This window comes from Montipora capricornis, chromosome 2 (genome assembly GCF_036669925.1).
Source record: "Montipora capricornis isolate CH-2021 chromosome 2, ASM3666992v2, whole genome shotgun sequence".
Classification (NCBI taxonomy): domain Eukaryota; kingdom Metazoa; phylum Cnidaria; class Anthozoa; order Scleractinia; family Acroporidae; genus Montipora; species Montipora capricornis.
The window spans coordinates 56841911-56849410 of NC_090884.1; the positions used below are offsets into that span (position 1 = coordinate 56841911).

Genomic DNA, 7500 nt, shown 5'->3' on the forward strand with positions numbered 1-7500 from the left:
ATTTATTGATTTTAAAAAAGCATTCGACTCGCTAGAATGGGACTTTGTTAAATGTCTTAAAGCTTTCAACTTTGGACAGGATTTCATACATTGGGTCAAGCTTTTCTATAAGAACATTCAAAGCTGTGTGGTAAATAATGGTATTGCCACAGATTATTTCTCACTTAAACGTGGTGTCAGGCAAGGCAATTCACTCTCTCCGTACCTTTTCATTATAGCCGTTGAAACCCTGACAATTGCTATTCGGAACAACCTTCTAGTTAAAGGTATTAAAATAGGGGACGTTGAGACAAAAGTACTTCAATTTGCAGAAGTTACAATAGTTGTCCTGTCAGATACCGATTCTGCTCTTGTTCTATTTCAAGCTTTGGGACATTTTGAGATTCTATCACGTCTAAAAGTAAATAGTTCAAAAACAGATGGATTACGGATTGGCTCACTAAAGAAAAGCGACAGCAAACCACTTGGCATCAAATGGCCGAACGAACCAACAAAAGCCTTAGGGGTTTTCCTTACTCCGCTCTACGAAAAACATTTTAGAGAGACAATTGTAAAAATTAAAAAACTTATAAATATCTGGTCATCAAGAGAATCGACTTTCAATTTTTGGAAAAATCGTCATTATCAAAGGTCTGCAGTTGTCAAAGCTCATGTATATTTCTTTACTATTACAGGGGCACCCAACGTCAATTTTTGGAAAATATCCGTCCGGAAGACGATTTGAGAACTAGAATTTTCGGAACATTTGTTGTGAAAATAACTTGCTTGCCTGTCTGTCCTAGGATTTTCGGACATCTAAAAACTTTAACGGATTTTTACCCTAAAAAGGTCACCTGGAATTGTCGGGAGCCTTTCTGCCTGAAATTTTCGAAAAGGTAAGTTTTGATCCCTATAATTTTCGGATCACTAGACTTGCAGCTAGGAAATCTGAACACATGAAAAATTTGTAGGAGATAAAAATATGCCTATATCTACCGATTAAATACCAAAATAAGTTTAGCAACTGTATGTTTAAGTGGTTTTGAACTATATTCTCGTTGGGTGCCCCTGTTATTACCCACACCTACATGTATTATCAAGGAAGTAAAAAATTAATCGGCTATTGTTCAAGTTTTTATGGAAAGGTGTCAATAAAGTGACAAGATTGTCGACAATAAACGATTACAGAAAAGGGGGCTTAAGAATGATAGATTTAGACTCCCAGATTAAAGTCTTAACACTTGCTTGCATGAGGAGAATTATCACCCCCAGTAATAATGGTACATGGAAATCGTATATTCAATATATTTTAAGGAGAAATCACTTCTAAATTTCATCGGGAACTACTACAGTGGCGGGCCGAATTCAGTCGTGAAAGTTTCGCAGAAGAAAAGGATTGGCAATTTATCATTTGGAATAATAAGGAGGTACTAATCGATAACAAACCTGTTTATTATAGACAGTATTTTAGAGCTGGTATCATCTGTGCAAACGATCTTCACTTTGACGTTGGTAATTTAACTTCTTTTAATAGGATCACTTCACTAATAGATAAATGTAACTTTTTAACATTGACCGGATTACGCAATTCTGTACCGCCCAAATTAAGAAATCTCGATTCAAGTCTACTTTCGATCTATCGAAACCCTCTTTCAAACATTCTGAATGCGTATTTGATGTAGTTAAAGCAAAATCAAAACACTATTACATCCTCTTATTTGGCGCTAAGGCTCGCCTTCCAAACAATAGTATAGACTTGCAACGGGAATTTAAGATTACTAAAGATCAACTTGAAAAGTTCTTCCACGTACTGTCACTTGTGAACTTTACCTAAAGGCATTTCAATGTGAACTCCTAAATACCATCCTGTACACTAATGATAAATTGTATAAGCTCAGTTACATTGAAAACTTTTATTGCTCTTTATACCATCTTCTGCTTAATAATTGTCCTCTTTCAAATCAGTTTTGGAACGCCTTTGAACTATATATTTTTCAGTCAGGTAACAAATCAACAGATAAGTCTCAACCTACAAGATGTTATTCTTGGGGTGATTTCCTCAATGTGTCCCACATTAAATTATTTGATAATGATAGGCAAATTGTATCTGTGGGACTGCAAAATGAATGGTATTCTTCCCAATGTAACATGCTTTCGAGTGAAAGTGAACATGAAAATAAAAACAGAAAAGTACATTAGTGCCAGGAACAAAACGATTCATAAATTTTATAACAAATGGAAATTTTTTATATAGTTTTTAAATTTCATTTTATGGACAGTAGGTAAAGTAGTGTATCGTAAGTCAAAAGTTTTTAAAGTAGTTGATTAGATATTTGTGTCAAATAGTGTCTCTGTAAAAATTAGTGTTCTAGGTGTTCTTGTATGTAGGTTACTAACTAACCCTAACCCTAACCCTAACAAATATCAACTCGTAGGTTGGTTTGAGAAGAAAGGGGAAAACCGGAAAACTCGCAGAAAAAAAAAAACTCACGAAGCCGCGTGGAGAACCAACAAACATTTAATCAGAGAGGAGAACCAATGAGCATTTAATACGGTTTAATAAAAGCTAACAAAGGTACTTAAACAATGAATGAAACCACATTCTTGACTAGCCCGTTTGCGTGAATAATCATATAATTATTTTGGAAAAAAGAGTAATTTATTTTTGTAGGTATAAGAGGCCGAGCATCAAGTGACTCCAAGTTATTCTTATAGAACCCGAGTGACACTTGGACTCTTAATGTATGGTCTCGAGGAAAACACTTAGTTTTGTTTTCCCGACAGACCGGATGTTTCTCGAGTCGAAGATCACCATTACTATTAAACTACAAAAGACAAACACCTTTTATTTGAGCACGAACCTGAAAAATATGCGTTAAGTGAAAGAAAGCCATGATGATGCCGCTTGAGAAAAGGACATCTGCAGTGATGAATGCATTGTTCTCTGGTTTCCATTGCCTGCCAAAGTAGGCGTAGGAAATACCCCACATAGCATAAGCAAGTGCAAAGAGGACGACGATCATCGTGTCCACAACATTCCACCATTTTGAAAAGTAAATGAAACATCCCTCTCTACAGGACGCCAGCACTTCTTGCACAAGAAGGCCAAGTACAAAAGCAAGGATAACCCAGTCTGGAAGAGAAACAAGTATGGACTCATTTAACGCTCTCAGCACAATGATAATAAGAATAAGGCTAAGAATGATAATGATAATAATAATGATAATGATAATGGTAATGATGATGATGATGATGATGATGATGATGATGATGATGATGATGATGGTGATGATGATGATGATGATGATAATGGGAGTGAACTTTATTTAAGTCTCAAGACTTTTAGGGCTAGGGCACTAATTGGGGACGCTGCTTATAGAAATCGAATCATACATTGGTTTTTCCACAAGTGAAAATCCGGAGTATCCGGAGAAAAACCTCTTAGAGGAGAGTAGAGAACCAACAAACTCAACCCACATCTGACGCCGAGTATTGGAATCGAACCCGAGCCACGTTTGTGGGAGGCGAGTACTCTCTCCACTGCACCATCCCTGCTCCCCTGAAATCTAGTTTTCTCGGATAAAGACGATAAACCGCAGGCCCCATCTCACAGCCCCAACCTCGTTCCCAGGGTCTACTCCCCTTACCCTAGGAACGAGGTTGTCACAGCCCCTCAATGTTCATAACAATGTGGGACGTTACTCACTCACTATTCGAAGGAAAAGGATGGCATTGCCAGTGTTGCCTTGATTTCTACTTTGTTGTCTATTTTGGTCAGGATAGTAAATGCTTGGAGATGCTGGCTATGACAAGACACTAAAAAACCTAGTGTAAATAAAAATAGGAGATATATCTGACCGATCCACACTAGTCCTGTGTCTGTTGTTCCAAACTCTTCCTCAAACGATGCTGCGATCAAGAAGCCGAGAAAAACCAAGTAACACATGGTGTGGTTGACAAACTTGGAATATGGATGCTCGAACCATAGTCGAAAACGACGCCAGCATTCACTGTCCTTTGCGCAGCAACCGGAACTACAGTACTGATTCCATAATCGCAAAACTATATAGAAAGGGCTACATAGAAGGGTGGGAATAAGAAACAGGAAAGACCATAGAATTTTTGGAGCTCGGGTCTTCGTCTGCCAATCTTGCCAGTCGTAATAAATGACCTTGTTGAGAATAGCCTGACATTTGTCACTCGCCACAAACAAACAAAGAGAGATTTTATTAGATAGTGTGCCCTATGGTTAAGTGATGAAATTCAAAGTTGAACTGAACTTTTGGATTATGTTGCCGTGTATAGAAAGTCACAATTCAAATTAATCATAAATGCGTTAATCCAAGCATAGTTACAATTTTCTCAGTCCTTAGAGCCACTTTCCATTAATACTACCCTATTCCATCGAATATAAGCGCAGTGCCTATAAACGTGTTTTATGCAATTTTAGACGTTTTATAGGCACTCAAATTGACGTTACATATGTGCATGCGTCTATAAAATTTCTATTATAGGCGCACCCGATTCTCGTCATGGCATCCTTTTTAAGAGTGCAAAATACCAACGGTATTGTAAACATAAATGCAAGTGTTAAAGGACCAAGATCAAGAGCAATTCAGGCTGAATGTGTGATAAAAGAGTAGCCCAGACGAATAAACCAAAGACAATAACTATGATTATAATTAAATTTGTACCATAAAAGAAGTATTCTGTTCAAGTCTATCTGTTAAACTCGCATATTTTGACCGTTAAAGGGCGCATGCGCCTATGCCTATATGCGGATATAAGCGCATGCGCCTTTATCTGCAGTGCGCTTATATGCTGATGGATTACAGGGCAGTGGATGCCAACGCTGGGGAACCTAATTATAAACGACAAGGAGGCACGAGTTGCGTTCGGGATCACCGAAGACTAAATCGCAGATCCATTTATTGGTCAAAACGAGATTATTTTGAATCCTGAAGAATTGGATTCGACCAAATCTACCGCTTTAACCATCGCGCCATGCCGGTTCCCTAAAATTCAGTGTTTTCAAACGTTGGCGTAGGGTTGGCGAAATGATGAGAGCACCCGCCCCCTACCAATGTGGCCAGGATTCGATTCCTTAACTCAACGCCATATATATGGGGTTGATTCAAACTGAAGGTGATAATCGAATTTAGTGGCTGGAAGCAACTTAAACAGTTGCAAAGACTGAACTTGTTCCATCTCCTCAAGTGCTAACGTTCTTCATAAAATTCTTGGAATAGTCGCGCAGCGATTACAAAAACGCGAATTCACATTTAACGACGACGTTCTCTTTGCTTTAAAACAAGCCAGTAAAGGCGATTCTGTTAAATTTCTTGTTTTGCAAACAGCGTTTTGGTCGAAATATTCTTGTAGTCGTTTTCGTCAACAAAACGAACAGCAATTTTCCTTTCCGCATCTTCCGCCATTTTGTTTCGCGTCACTTCGCGAAGGACGCGTGTCTCCACGCGGAACACATTCCCGCCATGTGATTGGCTTTTGCAGAATCCCCTTGAGATCTGTACAGCGTGGGACTCGATCTAAAATATAATAAGACATATAACCTATGGAAAAGGGCATGTATGGGGGATGCCCTCTCTTCTACCTTTATTTTCTTTTGATTTAAATCTCTTAGCAGTAACAGTTAACTCAAATAAGAGAAGAGAAAATATCCGTTTTTGTGGTAGTGCACTGTAAGTGCACTACACTCTATGTCACCGGATTGTAAGAGTGTAAGAGTGTAAGTCCGTGGTGACAATAGACCGGCAGCGCGTGCATAACTCATTAACATAACCAGGTCTGTTGAAAGCGTGCTTGAGTTTCAACAAAATGAGCTCCAAAATTGGCAAGAATTTGTGACGCTAATGAGTAATAAAGCAGCTGCTATTTCCAAACCGATGGAATGACCAGGTGATAAATAACCTCGTCTAGGAGAGTAAATTTTGGACTTTGCAGAAACAATGGTCAACCTCAAGAGATGGGCGATTGTGATCTTTGTGTTGAAAGAAAAAAAACCAAACTAACAAAACAAAAACCCGGTGTCTTGCCATCATTTTGACACAGATGTATCCTTTGTTTCGCGAGTAAACATGAAAGGTAACTTGAAAACGGCTCCCGCTGAATTTGATGTACAATAAAAATATTGAACGTGTCAAAAATCTCACAAAATGTCTTTCGTTGATGCATAGTAACTTTTTATATTCTCGGTTCAAAATTTGAGTTGTTTTCATTTCGCAAATTTTGTTGCTGATGGCAAAATATTTTATTCTCGATCGACACTTCCTGAAAACTTCTTCTGGTCTTCCTAAAAACTGTGTATCTATATTTATTTACTTTTGCATCAATATTTGTTTCGCATAAAGCAGGCTAACAAAATCTGTACCTTGCTCAGTACGCATTTTTGAGCGTTAAATCAGAATTTTTTGTCCAATATTTGTTTCAAAGTTGTTTTTTTTTTAGGTCACCCATCCAGATACTAACCCTGCCCGATAGGGATAACTTCAGTGAACTTGTGTCGTACAAAGCTGTCAGAGGCTCAGAGTGCACGCTCAAACTTGTCGTAGAAATGAAGTTGTAACGGAACTTAAAAATGATCAAAATGTCAGCCTCGAAGCCAAATTAATATTTCTCGATTCCGGTTTATTTTCTTCAATCTTTCTGGGATTTAGTATTTTACAAGTAACCACATGTCTTCTCAAGGGGCTATTTACCTAAGACATCTACCATTGCACTATAATGATATACAGAACCAAAACAATATCGAGTTCTCTTAGACCTACATATTGCGCAAAGATAACTTGAATCTCCTGGAAGATAGCGTATCTCAGTTGACAATAGACCCTTTCACGGTTTTGGCGCCATCTTGATTGGGGGGCAACCACAGCAAAATTTATAGTAAATTTATGGGATTTTGGCCGACTTTGAACGGCTGTAGCGCCGCTAAAAGAGACAGCTTTCCACAGTGATAGTGTCTTCTAAAAGACATTTATCCTAGCTATTTTCATGAAAGAACAGATTCAGGCTACAACGACCAAAAATGAATTTTTAAGATTCCATACAAACCCTTCTAAAATCATCACGGCAACTTGACGCGAAAATAGAAGCAACATGAGAAAATTTATTATTCGAATTTACAGATGTCATACCTTGCTTAATGGCCTTATTTTTCGTTGAATGAATGACATCAATAAAACTATTTAAAGTAGCGGCAAAAGTTGGAAATCTGTCTCTTTTTAGCGGCGCTGCAGCGGTTCAAAGTCGGCCAAAATCCCATACATTTACTGTAAGTTTTGCCTTTCCCCCCCGCCCCCCCCCCCCTCAGACAAGATGGTGGTAAAAAACCGTGGAAGATGTTGTACGAGTCTCGTTCTTTCGTTCTCCTCCTGATTGTGGATATCCCCGTTTCTTGTATACTAAGATGCGTGAGATATCGGGGTCTTCCCGCTGAGCTCTTTGTATTTCTTCTGAAGTAAGTTGTCGGAACACTAAATCTGTAACGGCCGGTTCTGCGTGCAC

The 7500-nt window shown here is 38.4% G+C and overlaps 1 protein-coding gene across 2 annotated transcripts in view; it reads right to left on the bottom strand.

The window, feature by feature from the left end:
- The window catches only part of LOC138028351 (uncharacterized), a 39526-nt gene that overhangs the window by 22443 nt on the left and 9583 nt on the right, over positions 1-7500 (bottom strand). The window lies entirely within an intron of this gene.